The 21,932-nt window shown below is 41.7% G+C and overlaps 1 protein-coding gene across 4 annotated transcripts in view; it reads right to left on the bottom strand.

Annotated features, from left to right (window-relative positions):
- Positions 1-21,932, bottom strand: part of PCGF5 (polycomb group ring finger 5) — a 117,984-nt gene that overhangs the window by 78,893 nt on the left and 17,159 nt on the right. For all 4 annotated transcript variants that reach the window (XM_064430840.1, XM_064430847.1, XM_064430848.1 and 1 more), the window contains one exon: positions 18,842-19,027. The gene's annotated coding sequence lies outside the window, so the exon portion shown is untranslated. The remainder of the gene's footprint in view (positions 1-18,841; positions 19,028-21,932) is intronic.

The following is a 21,932-nucleotide window of genomic DNA, read 5'->3' as shown; positions in this document are numbered from 1 at the left end:
CAGCCCATTATCTGTGTTTTGCATCAGTTACACAGCGCCCCAGAAGTACCTAAACAATTCTGAAACCCGAGCAGCTGAAATTGTTTCAGTCCCTCCCCAGCACCAAGGAGCTTAATCTACCTCTGGCAATTACACTATGGTTTAAAACTCAAGCTTTTTCATTCAACTGAACACATATGTTTTTCAAAATACACATACTCTGGACTTGGAGTAACCCAGAAATAACAAGGAATTAATGCAGACAAGAACTTTAATGCTCTCATACACATAGTATTTGTAAATTTCTTATCACTTTTGAATTGTTTTCTCATCTCTAAATGGCAGTTTGCCAGTGGCCTCTATCTCCTGAACTTCTCCTTTGTGTGTGCTAGATTCAATACAAGCATCAGCACATGCTAATATTTCTATTTTTGCACCAAGCACCAGTTTGTAAAATTACAAATATGGTAGCATAAATGCAATTTAATACAGGCTTATGATCAGAATTTTTGCTGATGAGATTTTGTTTGTATCTAAATGAAGCAAACTTCTTTGACTTGTGTAGCTTTGGGGAATCAGAGATAGATAATCTCACTGATTAGAGATCACCCCTTTTTCTTTTTCCTTGAGATATTAAATATAACTGCTCAGAATTCATTTTGTTTTCTTGCTAGAGGACAATACACTTCAGAGAGACATGCTGCATTTCCCACCTCCTACCTTGTGGCTTTATCACACATACAAATATTGTCTACCACCATTCTACAATAAAACATTCACATTTGGCACTTAGGTCTCCTTCAAGATGGGAGGATGCAAATCCCCACACCTTGCAAAAGTAATAAAAATGGCTCTTTCCATTATAATTTATCATTTGATTACTTCCTGTACAGATGACTTATTTCTAGCTCAAGATCCCACTCCAGAGAGTTTCCCCCCAGTTTTCTGTTTTCATTCAGCCATAAGAAGACAGGATTCAAACCCTTCATTTACTTTTTCATCTTTGTACAGCAGCAGAGCTTACAATATAATCTGTATCAAGTGCTCTTCTTGATTCTGCCTTCAATGAGAGACATTTTAAGAAACATGGAAGAAGGTATAGTTTATACTGCTTCCCATAGTGGACCTAAGAGGGTGTTTGGCAAGAGAGAGAATAAAAAGGACAAGGAAGATTTCTGCATGGATAGATCTTATAATAAGCATTTTAGCTTTGGATTCTCCATTTCATTCTAATGTGATTACTAGGAGAGGTACATCACCAAAAGTGATCCAGTATGCAACTGTATTTTAGACATCAGAGCCTAACTTATATTTGTAATAAATCAATGTTTCAATTAGTTATTTATTGTATTTTAAACCAGAGACAGAGCAGGTAAGATGTCAATAGTACTTCTTGCTGCTTTTGCCAAAAGCTGAGATTGTCAGGCAGGACTGATGGGCTATTTAACTGTAGTGTTGGCTCACTTTGGAAAGATCCACCCAGGGAACAAACTCAAATCTAAAAAAGGCATGTCCAATTTAAAGTCCAAACATAGCCCCCAAAGTAGCACATACTCAATTATACACATAAGAATTTTAAAATATATATACAAACATATAAATGTAAAAAGATAATTAAAACAACCTTGCACTCCTCTCTGCTCTTGTTTAGCTGTCCTGACCAAAAATACCACAAGAGAACAGCTGGCATTTAGCATTATGAACAGCACAACTTTGGGCAGCCTGCATCTGTCTTTACTTTATCAATTGTTTAAGAAATTGGACATAGAGAGGCTCTTATTTGCCTGACTTCCCTCACTATTAAGGGCTAGATAACCCTGAATAACAACAGAGGAAGAATCAGAATGGATTTCACTGGCCCAGCCATCTTGCTCAGGTTTGGTTCTCACTCCTCCTCACCTTTCAGACCACCCCACCCATATCATTGTTCCTGCTTTTTCTTCTGAAGGAGACATAAGGAAGGGACTGTTTTGGCTGATGTTGGGCAGGCAGGCATCTGATCCATGCAAGTTCTAGAGCAGAAATGCAAGAAAATATTTCTTACCACCAGCAAGACCTGTATTTCTCTATTTTTCAGAAAGAGAACAGCATAACTTTTGGCCATGTCCTATATCCAGCATACGTTCCACTGCCCTCTGCAGGAGTATCAAAACGTGACTCAGCTACAGTGCCAGAACCTCACTGTCACTTTGTTGCTTCTTACTAAAATTTGAAGGGTGGCAGTTGTGGCCCTGATTTCGGGGTAAGGACAGAAAATGTTACCACTCCAGAGACCTGCAGTCACAATTGCACTAGAAAGAAGCTCAGCCTTTAGTGAGTTCAAAGAGTTGCTGTTCATAAAATCATTTATTTGCCAGCTATCTCAGATCATTTCCTGCTGGGTAAGGAATTATCCTCTCTATGGAGCAAGGGTAACTGTAGCACTGGAAAAGTGGCAGCTTGAGATCACACTAAGGGTCTGCTGCCAAAGCTTTTTAAGTCCCATGGAGTCACCTTATTCCCTAGTAGGGCTATTCTGCTTTCTTTTTCACCACAATTGGTCACTCTGCTGAGCTTGCTTTATGGTGACTTCATGAGTGGAAGCTTTTGCTGACTTCAATAGGAGTTGGGCCAATACAGATGTTTTTCAGAACTAATGTCTGAAATCTACCTCAAAGTTAAAAATAAAGTTTTCAAAGTAAGGCAAATGAGGAAAAAACCATAGGAGTGTCTCTATCTGATGAAACTGGAAGGCTCACAGGGAGCCTTGAAGCATACTTCAGTTATGATCTGGCTTGGTTTTGGGGTTTTTAGCTTAAAAGGATATGTCTCCTTTTCATGAAAATTAGCAATGAAGCTAAGGCTAAGTTCTGTACAGAATTTTCTCGTAGCATCAAGATTTTAGTTACCTTCCTAGAATCTGAAAACGGGGGAAAATCTAAACTCTCACTTTTTAAGTTTTTAGGAACTTGAAAGTGCTGAACTTGCTGATAAATATTAAGAAGCTCTTCACTGTCGTCATGATAAGTTGGAAACAAAACTTTCAGTGAGACTAAAAGTAGTAAAGCTCTAATTAATTTCAGGAGAGCACAGACAGTCAAGTCTGATAATTCTAGGTTCAAAAGAGAAGAGACTGAAAAAGGCTTTGACTCATCTGTCATTTATGCTGCCCTAATATACATAGGCTACAGAACTTCTTCTGAGAGCAAACTCAGACTAAAGAAGAATTCTCAAAGCTCATTATACGGTACTTGCAAATGAGTTGAAATGCTAAGTCTTTGATTTCTGGAGTCACCAAACACTGGCTCAAATCCTGACCCCCTAGCACACAGCCTACATAACTAGGACATGCATGCACAGAGGTAATCAAGAGGGAGACTTTTCCTCCTTAAGAGTTTGAGGCAACAATAAAGCCAATTCTATCTTGAACAGCTCCCAGACCCATCTTTTCTCCACTGCAATGGCAAACATACTGATGTATCTCAGTGCCCTAGAGTGATCTTTCCTGGCCCTGGGGACACTCTAGCAGTTCCCTCCAGGCTGTGTAGTGTTGGTGCCCCTGTACAACAGGCTCAGGGCCTGCCTGGCTCTGCCTGGGTGTTCAGAAAGAGCTGGGGAGCTGTACAACATGCTGCACCTATCTGCAGAGATTGCCTTGTAGAGAAAAATAAGGCTGTGAAATGTTAAAGAGTCCCCAAACTCTCAGCTCCCTGCTGCAGCCCATTTGTTACAATGCTGTCCAGAAGGGCAGGAGCATTCCAACAGGAACATGTTCTCCTGCCAGGCTACAGAGTGGGCAAGCATGGGAGTTGTTCATCACAGGATTAGTTTAGAGGCAGCATTATGCACCTTGAATTCTGAGGCAGGGCTGTGCTGTTGGGTAAGCCAGCTAACATTGCCATTTCATTCTTAAGGCTATTTACAGTGGGTGGGGAGGAGGGAGAACAAAGAAGCACTTTCTTAGAAGCACTTTTCCAAAGTGGTGTCATCTGAACACAGAGGATTAAGTCCTCTACTGACATAGACTGACATAAATCAATTGCCTTTAAGTACTGTAGCTGCTTTAGATCTGGCCCAGAGCTTCTTCAAGTCATCAAAAAATGCTCTTAGTTACTTTTGGCATTACTAGGACTCCTTCATTTCACTCCCAGGAGGCAAAAACTGATACAGAGTTACATGATTGAAAATATCCTCCATGTGGTTAACTTCTTTGTGATCACTGAAAACTCAAGGTATAAGCTCTGTATTTCTGTTAGCTCTGTCAGATTGAGCTGCTGTACAATTCAAAAGCTGAATCAAAGTTTTAATCACGCAATTAAAATCCTAAGGAAAACCTTTTGCAGTCTCAATAGAAAACAGTCTAAGGTAATGGCTTGGGTATTTTTCTTAATATATACCTTGACTACATGGTTCTGCTCTTTGGGTTTGACTACTTTTTTTCCAGCTAACTGGACCCATACTGCGTGGGCTGTTTACAGAGTGCTGGTAACATCATCAAGGCTATGTCTGATCACTGTGCCAGGAGCATGCTAGATGGAAAAGGATTTATGAATGTCAAAACACTCAGAGAAACAGGCAGATTACAGCCCAAGGGGGCAGAAATCATCCTTTTAGTTAACCTCTGTAGAGGGTTTTGTACACATTGCACAGGACACCCATCACCAGGGGTTTCCAAGAGGAAAGGAATACAGAGGGAGAGTGTGAGCAGTTGTAAACATATAATCAGTAGGGCTTGAAAATATAGGCCCTCCCACTTTGTGGAGGACAAATGGCCTAGGCTCCCTGTGATCCTGTCTCATTGGTTTTTGGTTTTTAACTCTTGAGGCCTAATATATTCCTTTAATCCATAGCAGAGAAGCTGCCGGCTCCTCAAAGGTAGATCACAATTCATTTAGTGGTGGTTTTCTGTGTTACATGAAAGACAAACCAGTTTTAGGAATTATACATAGCTATTGGTTTGATTTCAAAATTGAGGGTGTAAGTTATATAATTAGTCTTTTGTGCAACAAACCTTTCCTTTCCTCTAATGAGGAGAATGTGTCTTAATTATTGTTGTGTTACTAGGTTAGGCCAGAAATTAAGTAAAACCTGCTGCAGTCAGTTGGCAATCATAACATGGTATTTCCATTTAACATAAGCATGTTAATGGTTAAGTTTGGGGAATGCATTTTGCATGTTTCTTCACAATTTCTACATCCTCTTTCACAGTCAGAGCAATGAAATAAAGTGCCTATTGAGCAGGGTAGCAAGTGTCCAGGAGAGTTTCTTATGGGATGTTGTTACAAACTTGTATTCGACATATCTTTTCTTCTGTAGCTTCCTAGGCAGAAAACTGAGGTGATGTTATCAGGCTGATCTTTATGATAATAATAATACTACTAATAATCTATTTTTCCTGCCTGGGAAGAAATGTATATCACCAGATAGCCCTGTGGTCACAAAGATAAATGGATAATATCTCACTGAACTTGGCCTGCAGTTCTTACATCTTTTGCTGAAGTAAGTAGTTCATGATAGTAGTGGGTTTTCTTCTCTTAAATACACAGTTCAAAAAAACCCACCCTCCCCTTGTCCTTACATTTAAGGATTTCAGGGCACCTCCTATTGCCTCCTTTGAGGTCATAAAGCTTCTTAAAAAGACACTTTTTTTTTTTCTGTTGCCTACAGCAGAGAATGCATCTTGTGTCATCCTCAGGCTTGCAACTCCTTTGTGTCAGTCAAGGGGCAAAGCAACCTCAATGCTCTTTCCTATTGCTAATTAGAAAAGAAAATAGATTTGTTGGCAATCATTTATATTACAACTGGTGAATAAGAGGAGGTCAGGGACTATTATTTTATAAAATTAGGGAGTGGTGAATGTAAGGGCTTGTCTAGCAAGGGGTAAAAATTTTACTAGGGGTTTAGAAATTTAAGACATGGGCTTTATAGCTTCTTGCTCAGAGTCCCAAATTTTTAAAGGCCTTGTGCAGTTTAGCACAAGTGCTTGGCCAAACTTTGGCATTTTGGGTGCTTTTCACCTAAATAAGCCAAGGAGAGGGCAGTCAAAACTGAAGGAAGACGCTATGTTTAGGGTTTGGTACCTCAGGAGCACTGTGGGAGCAGGACAGACTCCCAGACACTGCAGAGAACAGCTTAGCACACCCCTGGGAGGGCTGTGAGCAGGTAGCAGGTGACCTAAGGACACAGCTGATGATGGAGCCAGTTTAAGTTACCCAAGGCAATGGAGTTATTTCCTTTGATTCTATCCATGCTGCTTTGCAAAAGTCCCATATGGCAGCTTAACATTCACCCTCCCTTTAGCATCAATGGTAAGACACTGCTGAGCAGCCTTTCATATAGTATTGAGTGCATTTAGAACTTAAAAGGATAAATTTAAACAAACAGGACACCTGCATGCAAAGCTCTCCCTTTTGGGCTTTGTAGAACAGAAAATCTATTCAAAACCTCTCTCTTTCTGCTTCAGCAACTTTTTTAATAAGTGCTGAAATATTCTGATGTGATGTAAAATTCATATTATTCTTGACTAAAATTCTGTGCCAGCCCAAGTTGTGATTTTAACCTTCCTCATGAATGGGCAAGACTAAAAGTTGAGTATTTGAATTACATCAAACACTCCACATCTACAATCCAACACTGAAAGAAGTCTGTAGTTTTTTCATATCACCTTGTCTTACAGTAATCATCAGAATACAAGCAATATTATTGAATCACTCAGTTTACAGATTTGGCAGCCACACCAGTAAATCTATAAAGCCTTATTGTTAAATAAAAGTTAGCACTATTTAAAGCAAACAACCCTTTCATCACTAAGAACTACATATGCCTGAACTCTTACACACATCTTTGTTGTCCTAAAGCAGAGCAAGAAGATTTCTGTAGGAAGCACAAAGTGAGTGAGCTGGCCCTGCTTGAAGGCTTGCACAGATGTGCAAGCTGGAGACCAAGGCTGTGCCCTTCCATAAAGCACCAGAGCACAAACACTGCTTTGGGGTCAAGTGAAACAGTGACAGGTAAGGAGATCTTTTATTTTCCTGAGAAGACAAATCCAAGCCAATTTCATTTAGTGTCAACCCAGCAGCAACTGTGTTTTCTCTAGCACTGTTTTCCTTCACATAGCTGCAGATGCCACATGTGAAGTTTTATCTCACATGGAACTGGAAGAGAAACTCTGCATCTGTAATGCCAGCATGGGCCATGGCCCTGCAAACGTGAGTACTCACACTGCCAGAGCAGATGGAGCCAGGCAGAGGCACTGACCCTAGCACTGCTACCCTTCATCATACCATGATAGAGTGCCTGGCACTAATCAGCAGTTTTCTTCTGGTATCATTTACAATTCAACCATCACAGGTAGACAGCAGAGTAAACACTGATTAACTAGAATTCAGGCTGTGTAATGATAACACAATCCAGTTTCCTGCTTGAAGGGCTGTGTTGCCTATGGGTAGCTGCATTGTCATTATTTTGAGACTGTTGCAATGACTGTTCTTTGTGCACTGGAAGTCAATCACTCCCCTTACTGAAGGACAAGCCCTTTCCTCTCATCTTTTTGCAGTGGCCAAACAACTACATAAGAACAGTAAGCAACAGAGATCATCAGCACAAATACATTAGAGCAAGCTTAAATCTAGAATTTATTGTTCACTTGTTGGCTAACTGAAAAGCTTGACTCATAAAACGATGCACATATCTCTATGATAATGTGTAGTTACTTATTCACATTATTTTGTACCTGAGGGCTTCAGCCAAGAATTCATGCAGGGATGAGAGGGACTCACCCTGCTGCCAGCTGAGTGCTTTCCTCAGAGCAGGAGGCTGGGTGTTCTGGCTCAGGTGAGAGTGAATTCAGCAGCCTGGGACTGTGTGGGTGCAGATGCACTAATGGACTGGTACAGCAGATGATTGCAAGAGCACACAGGAAAAAGGTGTTTACAGGGAGAAAAAGGCAGAGTCCAGGCACTGAAATGAGGTTTCATTACTTTGGCAAGCTTGCATTTTAGATTGCTTTAGTCTACACTCATCTCCATAACATCTAAAATGGTATGAGGTAGTTGTATAGTGCAGTCGCCACTGGAGAAGATATAGAAAAATATTTCATTTTCAGGACTATGTGAAACCTAAGTTTTAGTTGTATATTTTCACTTTCCACTGTGATCATTTTCATTCATGCTTGCTCATCTCCACAAGTTTTTACCATATGCTAAGTGGAACATCTGCTTATCACTCATTATTTTTCTGCTCATTTATGCAGGTTTCATTCACTGTGATGGATGGGGTAAAACCAACAAAAAATGATTTAGTTTTAGTTTATGGAAAGAATATACCCAGCTGGGAACATCTTACTTTCTTAAGAATGGACCACTTTGGAACACACTACCTCAGCAGACAGCCAAGCATGCATCAGTAGAATAAACTACCTTCCTCACAGTTATCTGTTCTTGCATCAACACTTAAAGAACGAGTGCCAAACAGCACATGTAAATATTATTAAATGCTCTACATTTCTTATCTCTTTAGAAATATTTTCAATTGATAGATGTACTTCCAATTATTCATGTTTTTTATTTCATGTTTATTGCAATACTTTTCCTTGGCAGGAAAACAACTGTTATGTGCACATAAAAAAAGCTATTGGAAGCAATTTAGCCCCATGAGCACTTATCTAGGTATTTGTGTGGCCCCTGGCTATATGAATGTGCTCTTATGCAATAGGATTTAGTAATCTGCAAACAGATTTAACAAGTGCCAACCAAGAGCTCCCTAAGCAAACCTCCACACATGACAAATAAAATATACAATTCAAAAATAGAAACTCAGCATAAGGTTAGAATTTTATAGAAACATTATTCCACTGTTTTATTACATAAATCCCTGAAGAGTGAGGAAACAGAGGATACTGCTTAGTGAACAGACATAACAATTCTATCCTGGAACAATTCAGTAACTCAAGAACTTATCTGAGGCACCACATACCTGAGTTCACAACCTTACCATGTCCTATTCTGACAAGTGTTTTGCACCTGTTTCTCTTTGTTTAGGGGAAGCTTCCTAATAATTATCTATTTGCTGCTCTGCTTTTGCATTCTTACAGTGACAAGAACTTAAGGAAGAACAAGTCTCCATTAAAACACGAGTCTGTTTTAGTGAATCAATGTTTTTGTTTGGAAAAATTGTATAGCAAAAAACCCAAAAAACCCCAAACCCTTGATCAGTTATACTTCCAGACACAAAAAGACTTTGGAGCCAGAGTGTGCAGAGGGAGGCTCTACTTCCCAAGGGACTCTGCACCTCCCTGCAGGTGGAGATTCCTGCCTTGCAGAAGACTCCTGAGGCTGGCCAGGGAGATTTTGGGCTCCAGCTTAGAAATGATGGTAGGAGCAAGCCAAAGGGAAACTTCTTACGAAGATCTCAACAACAAAACAGAGTGAAACCAAGACAGCTAATAAGAATCCATCTTAGTGGATATTTAAGATCTGAGGGATGGAAGAAGAGAAAAAGCATATAATTCTTTATTTAGGGACTCAGGTTACTTGATATTATGTGATTTGAATTTAGGTTTGAGAGGCAGGGGTGGAGAGAAGGTAATGTTAAGACTATATTGCAGCAGAAAAAGGATCAAAAAGTGGTGAATAGCTGGGTGGCTGCTATATGAAATTTGCTCTAGGCAGATGAGAAAATGAAAAGCAATCAAATTAAAAGTGCCACATGTGCAGCAGCAAAACCAAAATATGACCATAAATATAGAAATAGAGGTATAAAGGGGGAAAATTAACTTAAGCTGGGAGAATTTGGAAAGTTGAAAAACTAGAATCTTATCCTCAAGATTTTAAAATGAGAGTGAAAGAAAATGAGAAATTATTTGAAATCAGAGACAAATTGCAGCACCATGTCTCTTGTATTTAAGAAATAAACAAGAAAAGCATGGAGAAGGAAAAGAAAAGGAGCAACACATGTTTACATTCATGATAAAGTTATCAGATAAGAATGCCCTGCAGATCATATTCTGTGAATTTCCTAAAGCCTCACATGACCTCTCACTCAGCTTTAGACTAAAGGTTGTCCCTGAGCTGCTGACTGCATTGAATTGGGTTTTGATCATATCATTACCATAAAAATTACCTTCAGCTTGACTTTAAAACAAATGAGACTGGCTTTTATTTCGTGAGGAAATACTGGGGTTGGTCTTGCACTGATTCAGACTTTGACAGGGAAAAATTTCATTCCATCTTACCCAGGGGAAAAGTTGGGACAAGAATATTAAAGTTTTTATAATCACTCTGATGAGTGCCACAATCTGAATACCACAGCTTAGTCACACAATAGTACCAAGAGAGTTTTAGTACAAAATCACCAATTACTGTTGGAGTCAAAGCAGAGACTCCACAATCCACACAGCAGTGTCCACTTGAAGGTGTGGGCTGCTCCAAGCTCCACTGAATTAAAGAATTCAGGTTGCCATGTCACTGCAGCCTCCTGCAAAAGCACCAGCTGGGCTAAAGCAATATTTGTCCACATGGATATTTACTATGAATCTGAGAAAACATAACCTGTAATCATGGGAAGGCTGAAGGCACCTGGAAAAACTGAAGCAATGCCACAGGAAAGATTGAACTCTGAAAATGTGAGTGCTCAGAGCACTAAGCAGGTGTGCATCACACTTGTTCAGATTTATGATGGAAAAAAACCCATCTGCTTTTGATATGTTCCTTGTATGGCAAGTATAAAAGCACAGATATGGTTTAATATGAAGTGATGCTGATGCAAGACAAACAATGTTAAAATATTTTCTCCTAGAGAAAATTGCCACAATGTTTCTCACATTGCAAATCCTTAGATCTGAGCTCTGAACCCTGTCTCTTGAAAATAAGAAAAATACCCAGGAAGGTTTGTCCCAAGAGACACATCTGCATGGGATGTTTTATCCCAAAGAGTTGCTTCAAGTTTTCTTATAATAAACTTGAACAGACACAGTAAGGGTGTGTTGAACTTGTGCAAAGTGGCCCATGAAGAATTAGTGGGGAAATGGCATTTATGAGCTATCTCTACCACCTGCCAAGAGTACCTCAATGACATTCCCATTTCTCCCACCACATGTGGTCTATGGCAGATTATCAAAACCCCTGTAATATCATGAGATTAAAAAAAAGAAAGAACAAGATAAGTTGTTGTGACTAAAGAAACATGGACAGGCCAAATTTGTGATGAAGACCAAAGTATTTCCATAGCCAGTTTTCACTGCTTCAAATGACCCATCCTTAGGAAGATGGATCAGTAGGTCTTACGAACATGTTGAGAGGAACCCAAAAATGCTTTTGCATCATGAGTAACAACCGCCTGACAGCTACTCTGCCTCCTCTCTTCTTCCCTTCCATTGTAGACATCTGCTCACCATAGTTTTCACAGGCAAGTTTTCTTTCCACTTTTTTATCTTTTACCACACTCAAGCCTCATTTAAAAAGATTGTGGGTGAGTGCATTCTTTCAGGAATCAGTGCCACATAGCAAACCACACTGTTCATCCTGAGGTAATGCTTGGAGGTGTGTTTTGTACAGCTAGTGCCCTTGACCCAGATCCTCTCCATGTCCATCCGAGAAGATCAGGGCAACCTTCAGAAATCTCATTTAGCTTTCAGAGTTGAATCAACTGTTATATCCGTCTTAAAATTAAATTTCTAAAAGGGCTGAAGTAGACTGTTTAATGCCCTAGTAACCAAAGCAGAGTGATCCCTGGAAATCTCTTCAGCAGTGCTCTGACTGGGTTCCTACACCCAGCTGATCAGCTGAGCACCTTCCAGCCAGCATTAGAAAACACAGCCCAGGTCTGCCTCGTGCTGTTCATTCCAATCTCTGCTCCTCACTCTCACCCCCCACCCCCACTTTCCCCCAGGCTTGTGCAGCAGAGTCCCTTGCTTTGGAACCTTTTTTCCCCTGAGAATATAAATCCTACTGTATGTTTGTGTATAGGCTGGAGGATGTGTGACTTGTTCTTGGGATATTTTATATTGAAAGCTACAGCAGCCGCTAGCTTGCAGGAGAAAGTTTCACTGTCTTGAAGACTGTCCCAGGAAAGATTCATCTCCTTTCCAGCCTTGCATGTGGAAGTGCACTTACTGACCTGCAGGTTTGGCTGACAGCTCACCAGGACACAGTGCAGAGCAGTAGGAAATAGATTAATTGAGAGTGAAGGACGTTTCAGACAGAGTGTAAATCCCTGTCCAGCTCTACTCTTGCTAAAGGTGCTACAGGTGCAGCTGCACTTGGCAAAGTCTCAGAAGTCCCTCTGTGCTCTGCTGGTGCCCCAGGGCTGTGAGACAGTGCAGCAGCACAGTCAGGTGAGCTTCACCACAGGAGCAGCTCCCACATGGGGCAGTGCTCAGGGCAGGCAGAGTGCTGCTTGCAGCCCTCCTCACTGCTCTGGGGCCCAGGGCAATGGTCCTGCTGCACCAGACTGCCCCACACTGAGTGCAGGCAATGTCAGCAGCTGCCAAATGTGTGTGGAGGAGTTTGCTGTGTGCTGTTGCATGAAACAAATATACCCTTAGAGAGTAAAATAAGGGTATCTGCATCTGTTCCCAACACGAGACATGACCCCAATAAATTTCCCAAACACTCAGAGGCGGAGCTACGAGGATTTTGCATGCTAAAAATGAGGGTCTGCAGAACCTTATAGGAGCACCAGCATGTAAAATGAGGGTGTAGCACAAGGACCATTCCAACCCCCCAAGAGCTGGTGTTGGAGAGATGATCTTTTTTCTGCAGTGCATTGAGGCATTTTGTTCACAACAGAGCACCCATTGCTGTACCAGATGACAAGGTTGAATATCTTCTCACCCCCAGAGGCTGCTAACCAAGCTCTGTTACAGTTTAGTGCTGCTCTGAGAAAACCTGGGGTATTTTCTCTAGCACACTATCAAACAGAAGCTTCTCTCCCTGTTTCTCAGCTGGCTGGGATGCAGGACATTCCTGCTCATCCTTTTCTCTACCAAAAACTTCTGCAGAATCTAGCAGGGGTAGGAGCTCAGTTTTTCTGCCTTGGGAAGATAACACCAGCATACTTCTCCCCTCCCCCTCCATGTTGAGACACAAAGACTTTCAGCACAACAGCTAAAATCTATTTTGTTCCTCAACAGCATACTTTCAGCACATTTTTCTTGCATTGAGCAGTGAAGTTTTCACTTGTAAAGCATTTCCAAGTTAAACTGATCTAGTTCCTGCCTCCCAAAGCCATCTATGGTGTTTTTCTGCGTTACACAGAAGCCCCACAGGGCACCAGCTCAACTCTGCTCTTCTGAGATACCCTTTAAGGCATCTTCCCAGAGATGATTGAATCTGAACTCCAGATGTCTGCAGGCACAACCTGCAGCAGCAGATAATTAAAGTACAAGCAACACTGTATGGGTTTGAGTACGGACCTGCAGAATTTCCTGGCTCATAGCCAGAGCTCAGTAGGCCCTGTCAAGGATGAAAGCAGAGTTTTATGCCCTCAGTGGTCAAAGCTGAGAATCGATTCAGAAACTGTTTAAAAAGTAAAAAATCAGTTTCTGGTAGGGAAATAAGAGGAGGAATACCACCACTCTGTTGCCATGAAATGAGAACATCCCATAGGCACAGTCAATATGTGAGTACTTTCATAAGACACAGACCAGTAACACTCAGTTTCATAACACTTCAGCTAACCCCTTTTCAAAAGGGAATCACCAATATCCTACAAGCCTCCAAGGGGTAAAAACAGTTGCACCAATAGATGCTCCCTTCCCTACAGCCTCTGGGCAAGTTTACTTAAGAAATAAAACTAAAACATGTCCCCTGCCATCTCTTCCTCTGTTCCTGGCTATAACATTTCCTGTGGGGCACAAGAGCTTCTCCAAAGTGTCTTCACCTGCAAGGCCAGATGTGGGTCATGCTTCAATGAAGTCTCATGGGGATCCCAGATCTGCAGCCAAGCTCCTGTCAAAGCATCTACCAAAAATGCCACAAAGGATGCAAGTTTGTGTGTAGCCCCATCTTCCTATTCCTGCCACAGCCTCACCCTCCAGAATCTGGCAACACTCTGAATTTCCTTGTTTAGCTCCACCCTACATGTGCTTCCCCAGAAAGATGGCAGAGGGACAGACGTCACAGCAGAGAATGATTTCTTTTCAAGGCAATGGCTTAGCATGAGCCCTAGAGCATTAAAGGGAGACCCTCTTCCTCATACTTATTTCAGGAGCTAATATAAATCCTGATAAATCCAAGGCTGTGTTCAATATATATTTCCTCTAACAAAACAACTCTAAAGCCATCTACTCTTTGTTACCAGTGCTGGTAAGCTGAGGCACTTTCTCAAAGGGTAGGTGGAAGATCACAGGGACATTCACTGATTCAATAAAAGGAATTTTATTACAAGCTGCTCTTTCCTTTTTGTTCTCCATTCAGCATAAATGGCAATGTCACTTTATGCATTCACAATTTCTGGAAAAGAGATGTCTTATTTTATAGCCTTGACACAGACACATTACCATGAAGAAAACAGATGCATAGGATAAAACAAAAACAGCTTGCAGCACTGGTCTTCTACAGTCATTGATTTCAGTTGGAACTCACTTCCACAGAGCTGCCTTCAGAGACACCAGCAAGAAGAGATCACCCTGGAAGTGCACATGCTCTTCCTCCACAATATTGGCTGGCCAGGCACTGAAATGAGGGACAACAACTCCCATATCTGAGAGCTGCCAGGAGAGCTGGCATTTGGGCAGAGGAGATGTAGCTGGTGGGAGAAGAAAAAATACAGCCTATTTTCATATAATATTTGCTGAGAAGGAGGAGTGAGGAGAAGACACCCAGGTCTTGCTTTATGAGACTCCCTGCTCCCAGGGAGAAATTTGCTGCTTACACCAAATGTCAACAACCTGTGGCTGTCATCCCACTCTGGTTCAGACTCTCAACCTCCTTTGCAACACATCAACCTGGAATAAGCAACCCTATAAACAAGGACACTCTCAGATGGTCACACTGAGTTAGACATTGAATGTCTCTATATGGCCAAGTCATAAACAGAAGAGAGAACAGAAGACAGAAAAAGAAGAGGGAAAGATTCCTGCAGAAGTAGCTGGCTACTAAAGGCTCCAGCCCAATTCTCCTTAGAGAGAAGCGCACCCCTCACTACAATATTTACATCAGTACCTGCAGTATTGCAGCTCATCTTGTGCCTTTCTAGAATCCATGTGAGCAGCTCAATACAAGCACACAGGGCACTAAGCTGCTGCCAGACAAAGGCAGTGCATTTTAGGGCTGGATTCAGCCACACCACACCTGCCAGGGTGCCCACAGAGCCACACTCCTCACATGCCAGCATCAAAGGGATGAGTCTAGACTCCCCTGCCCTAGGGTATGTGCAACCTTGCCAAGGCCATGCCGAGACTGTTTAATCCTATTAAAGCATAAGCTGGAAGTACACGATACTCATTAAAAGAGAATAGCTTGCTTTGTTCCTGAGCTCTAAACCCCACAGCAGCAGACACTGTGGGATAACCCACCATTACTGACCTCTGCAGGCAAGGCTTGCCATTCCAACTCCACTGCCAGCTAAAACCTCACAGCCCTGCTCTTAGCTCCCATATGAAAACACAGATTTAGGATCCCTACTCAGGACAAGTGCCAGAGCTGTAGCACACATATTCCCAAAGGAAATTGCAAATATTAGGGTCCAGCTAACCCTTTGGGTGCTGCTTTACAGTCACACAGGGTCCATATAAAACCACAGCCAGTTGTCATTGTCCCCACTGAAAAAGTACCAGGTGGACAAAGTATTAGCTGGCTGTACAAGTCAATAGGTAAGTCTTTTAGGAATAGTAATTATTTAGCAAAAGGTTAAAAAAAGATATAGCTAGATGGGCCATGGAAACTCATCCAAATGTCTTAATGCATGGAAGGGGCAGGATTCAACAGCACATGGAGCTTGTCTGCAGCATCCAATTTAAGTACAAGAGTCAAGATTTCCAGTGGTTTTAGCTGTTTCCAACAGCTAAAACAATTTGGCTGTTTTCAATTTCCAATTTGATTTAATCTGTTAAACTTCTGAAATGTGAAGTTTTCCCCTTCCAAAATTGTTTCTTTTTAAGACACTTGTGCTGCAGTGCAGCACACATTGTTGATTACATATCACCTTACTAAGGAAGTGATGACATCAGCCTTGTTGATTTTATTCATTCCACCTATAATGGGCTGAAGCAATTCCTTCCAGTCTCATGCCATTTGGGAAGACAGAGCTGTTTGTATCCAGGTAACCAGTGCTGGCACCACAGAGCTGCTGCAGATGTGTGCCCAGGGACTCCTCTCCCCGAGGTGAAAGGACCAAGGAAAGGCAAACCCTCCCGAAGCAGTAACACACCTGACCCTACAGAAGCCATTACACTGGTCTGCCACATTCCCCAGAGAAGCCTGGTGGGGGTGCCCAGGTACTGAGCTGTTTTGGGGGTATATAGAGCTGTGCAACAATGCTTCCACCCCAAAAAAAAACAAACCCAGAAACAAGAAACCGCCCAAAAAGCATCCAAGGATGAAAAGAAGCATAACAGCAGCAAGGGGAAAACATACATATGCATGTAACCAAGAGTTAAATGGCTTTCATTCCTTCATGCATATTTCCCGTCTCATTTCTCTGCATGTCCAAGTACTAGAGCATTACCTCCTTGTTTTCTGATAACAGACAGTTCACCCCACAGTAACAACCACAAAACCTGTTACTTAAAGGGACTACCAGCTGATCCTGCTTCCCTGCCCCTCAATCAACGGGGCAGTCATTCTTCCCTTCCCCTTGGTGCTTGCCTCAGGTAACTCCCTATCAGGTCTTCACTCAGGGTATTAAAAATTCTCTCTGTTGCTGAAGAATCACCACAGATCTTTCCATGCTCTCTGCATCCACTAACAGTTTATATAAAGCAGAAATCCCTCATTCTCATTACCCAAAAATGTTTGGGGTTTTTTTAAGTGATATCTAAAAAAATCCATTAATATAATTTTTTTTTTACAATAAAATACAAAACCAAAATAATTCACAACCCTCCCTTCACATAGCCAGCTGTCAGTGGTTTGGGTTTTTTTTTCAGAGCCCATGTAGTCAGTTATTTCTTAAGAAGGTGCTTTACATGCTCTCCAAGGCAGCATTCATGCTATCCCACATATCCTGGCTGTTGCTATGGAAATCATTCCTCCGTAAGCTGATGTGCGAATGCAGGTCTCATTGCTGCTGAGCAGAGAGGCTAAAGGTGTGCATGAGTCAAACTATTTGCTGTGCATTATTCCTCTGCAGCCTCGCTGCTGCCAGGGGACAGGAAAGGAACAATTAGTGTCTGCACAGAGGGTGCCTGTAACAAGGGGCTGCAGAGAGTTAGCACTGCAGGAGAGTCCCAGCAAGGCTCTGGCTGCTACCTGCAGCCAAGCACCGTGAACTCCTCCAGCTGCTCTGCCCTGGGTGCCACAGGGCACAGCTACAGGAGGTACAAAACAATTCCTGATGTTTCTAAACATACCAGGGGGAAGGGGAGTCAGCATGTGCCATCACAGCCACAAGGCACACAGTCCCCTGCCCTGCAGTTCCTCAGAAAGGTCAGTGATGGAATCAGGCTTTTGGCAAAGACCTGCTGGTGGCTACAGACAGAGACTGAAGAGTGCTGGAGATCCCTCTGACTCTGGTGAAGCAGCAAGACCAAAAGGGAAAAAACATCTACAAAAATCTAACTGCTTCACATATGCTGTTTGGCAACTTGACTAAGCACAGTTTTTGAGCTCCTGACTACCTATGAATAGGCATTAAGGCGGATATTGGAGTACTCCCAGTCAAAACACAGCTTGATGCCAGCAGGCACTTTACAGAGACAACTGCTGGCCTCTCCCAAGTATCAGCAACAGAGGAACCTGCTGCCTGCAGGACTCAGCCCCTGGCCACGACTGCAGACACAGCCCTTAGAGCCAGGGGCACGTGGGGACAGCTGCAGAGCTCCTCCATGCCCCACTGCAGCCAAACACCAGCACTTCTCTGCTTGTAGGAGGCTGGGAACATTTCAATACAAGCATCCCACGCCCCCTTTTTTTTCCCCTCCCCCGGAATACTTGGCAATAATTCCCATAGATTATATTGCAACAAGTAGGAGGTCTCAGGGCAGCCCCCATGCCTCAGGGGTTTCTTAGTTCATCTTTTCTGCAGCCTGATGGGAGGAACAGGTATCAAAGAGGGAACAAGGAGTGTCTCAATGAACTCAAATTTCCAGCAGGTTTTTAAGGGGGAAGTGGGTAGGGGTTTCTTTGGCAAAATGTTAGATTGGCCATCTGAATAGTCAAGGGTTTTTTCTTCAAACGAGGAACTAAAAGGCTGTAGCAGACAAAGGCAGAGCCATCAAAAAAAGCAAACATAGGATTTTTTTCCTTCATCCTCCTGAAGAAATTGCTCCTGTAGCAGAGCAACAAGTAGTCCACCACACAAACTTCAGGCTTCTATTCACATCTTACCTCCTTTCTCACTGTTCTACAGGAAACAGGTGCTATACCCAACCTGTCCTCAGAATTATCTTCTGTCGTAAACATTAGGAAACTCTTAGAAGCCAAGCAAACAGCTTCAATTACAGAATCACAGAAGTTGGTAAAGTTTTTACACCACTTTTTAAAAAAATTTTTATCAGTCACCCAAGGGAAAAGCACCTAGTTAAAGCACAGATTCCAAACACCAAAACAGAAGTCATAACTTCTACAAAACATCTCAGAGCACAAAGGCAATAATCTCAAAGCACAGCTCCTCTGGGGCACCTTATAAATGACAATTAAACACTGTAAACAGACTGCAGCACATCAGTGTAAACAAAGCAAGCATACCTCCCCCAACAGCAGCCCAAAATAAAGGTAGCACTTACCTCATTTCAGGGCTAAAAAGGAACCTGCTGGCACCTAAAGCTGTTCCACTCCTGCTTGCTTTCTCAGTGGAGATGGGCTGGTCTCCTCTGCTCTCTTATGAGCTACCTGCCAGAAGGTCAGCTGCTCCCTGGTCCTTAGTAGAAACACCTGGTTCAGCACAGCTTGCTAGCAGAGCACAGGGGTGGCTGGGATTTAAAACAAAGGAACATAGTTAATGATTTTTTATAAAGATTGTTTTATTTTAACTATCTGTGAGCTGTAATAGGCATTTTTCTGGTAAAAAACAGCTTACTTGATCAATACCTCCTAATATCCTAATAAACTCTTACACCTTTTATTGAAAATACAAAGATAAGCAAATAGAAGTGTTTCCAATTGCTTTAAGAAGATATGGTATGAATGTGAATAAATTATGTTAAATCATACTATCATAGATCAGTATCTTGTGATTTATAAGTTCCTACCTTATGTAAATTAACGCCCCAGAATTCTGCAGCCTGTGGATAGCTCTCTTTTGTGTTGTGAACACACATACTATGCCTCAAAAGCTTTCAATTACGTGGGTGGGATTTGGAGAATACAAATGACATAAAAAACTAGAGGGGTTTATTTCAGGAACAGCTCAATATGATAGAACATAGTATCAAGATTAGAGGTTATGATTTGGAGATTCACTTTCACTGTCTTGTTAGAAAGGGTATAAAAGAAACATTGAAGGAATAATAGAGATATAGAAAACAGCAAAGTATACGTACACATTTAATACAGTTCATCATTCCTCTTATTTTTAGTGTAATGCATTTATGGTGAATAATATTGTGATCGTAATTTTAAGAAATGTGATTTTGAATGATTTTTTTGGTATGATCTGTTTATGACATTCCTAGGTGCAGACACAATGCCACCATTAGAGGGACTGGGAAGGATTCTTCTCATGTACGTGAAAGCCAAAACCTAGGTATATAGATTCTGAACAAGTTCCTGAATTTGCTAATAATTAGGGTTATTTCTCCCTTCTCAGCTGCATCATTTCATGTAAACTGTTTATTTCTTGGCAGCTCAGAGTGTGAATTTGAGCTAAAATTCTCCTTAAAATATTTGGTGCTCTTCTGTATCAGATATAAGTGAATTTAGAAATCCAGATCAATGAAGAGATAGATTGAATCCAATAGTTTTTTAAGATTGTTTTCTTCAACAAAACCCAAGACAAACTCAGAGACAAATGTTAAAAAATGTTGCAAATGTTAAATGTTAAAAAAAACATGTCTTCAGGGATTGCTTCATTATGAAGTGAAAGATTAAGTTATTACATGTCAAGAGGGAGGACGCACAACACAGAAAGGGGAAGAGGTGTTACTGACTCAAAGTTCTGCTAACTTTTGGTTTTCCTGCAGGACAGACACTATTTTTCTGCTTTGCATAAGACAAAGTTCTCTTAGCTGTGGCAAAACTCCTCAAAAAAGGACTTTTACCCCTCATCTCTCTGTAAGAATTCTACCCTAATTTATATGTATGATGACAAAAGAAAACACAAAATACACATCAGTTCCAAATCCTGAAATTAAACTGCAGTGGAGAAGGAGGGTTTGCCAGCAGTAAATCCCATCCTGTATGAGGCAAATCCTGAGACTCCAAAGTTCCCAGCTCTGATTAACTCCTGCAGGAGTTCTGTGACTCAGCACCAGGCAAGAGATCCGAGTGCATTTCAGGGTGAGGCCATTTACCTACCTGATGGCAAATATTGCAGTGCTTTAAACTGATTCTATACACATAAATATGGTTTAATAGCTCTCATCCTCAACACCTCATCAGGCCAAATTTGGTGCTCTTTTGGCTGAACATTACACGACTTGGCTTCACTTGTCCAGCAACACACCCTCAGGGTCAGATATAGGGGGGATATTTTCATCTGACTAGACTGTTAGTGAAACCAAATACTATCCATATTTCCCTGCCACTCCCCTTTGTTGCTGGATTTATTTTGTGAGAACAGTTGTCCTGTAAACAAGAAAGAGCTAATCTGGTTGTTTTTGTCATTTCAAAAATAATCCCAGAACCTGTTAAAGGATGATAGCATCTAATGCAATGTGTCCTGTCCTTCCACAGGAAAGGCACTGAACTCTAATGTTTTTTTCTCTCACAAAGCAAAGAAAACAAGTGATGCTTCCTTCTCTTCTGTCTGAGCCTTTGGCACTGAGTTAAAATTTCAGTCTGTCAAATCTAGATTTAGAGCTGGAAAATGACAGATAATCACATGTGATTATCAGATGCACCAATTCTACTGATTCAGAATGGCAATATGCATCTTACCACTTAAAGAGGAAACCTCTGGTTATTTGGCTGTTGAACACAGACAAGCTGTTCTTGCGCACACAACAGAATTGTTCCAGGTATTTTCCCTAAGCCCAGCATATCCAGGATGTGTCTGAACAGGACATATAATCAGCTGTGTCAGAGCAAAGTGCCCTGAAGGCACTGGGGCCCACATGGAGCTGGTGCAGAGTGTCCTTACCAGCTCTGAGGTGTGGGGTGCACTGTACTTTGGGTCACTGGCTGGCACTGCACCCCTACACATTGCAGGAGTTTCTCTGTGCTTTCCATCTCCTCAGGCTCTTTGTGGCACCCCACTGGATCTTAAAAAAAATTATTTTCATAGATTGTGAGACTCTGGGGGTTGGAAAATTGATTGATTCATGGAAACACTATTTCTGGTTAGTTCTACAGTGTCAGCCAGTAGAAAGGCATGTTCTTCCCGGAAGACTGACTCCAGATTACTTGAAGCTCAGCTGGTTGGAGCATAGTGCTAATAGTGCCAGAGTCATGGTGCATATGGGCCATTCATGTAAGAGTTGGACTCAGCGATCCTTGTGGGTCCTTTCCAACTCAGAGTATTCAGAGATTCTGTGATTCTGAAGAAAGGTGTTTCAGAGCAATCCAGCAGAAACTTCATGTTGATTGGCAGTAGTTCATCCACCTTTGTTCAGCAAAGAATAAATCCTCCTTGTGTTTTCTCCTGGTGATCCCCAATATCAGCACAGGAGTCACTTTTCCTTTGGAAGCACAAGCTTGCATCTGGAAGGGGATGCGCAT

The sequence above is a fragment of the Passer domesticus genome, chromosome 8, assembly GCF_036417665.1.
Source record: "Passer domesticus isolate bPasDom1 chromosome 8, bPasDom1.hap1, whole genome shotgun sequence".
Lineage (NCBI taxonomy): Eukaryota > Metazoa > Chordata > Aves > Passeriformes > Passeridae > Passer > Passer domesticus.
This window is presented reverse-complemented; position numbering and strand designations above follow the sequence as displayed.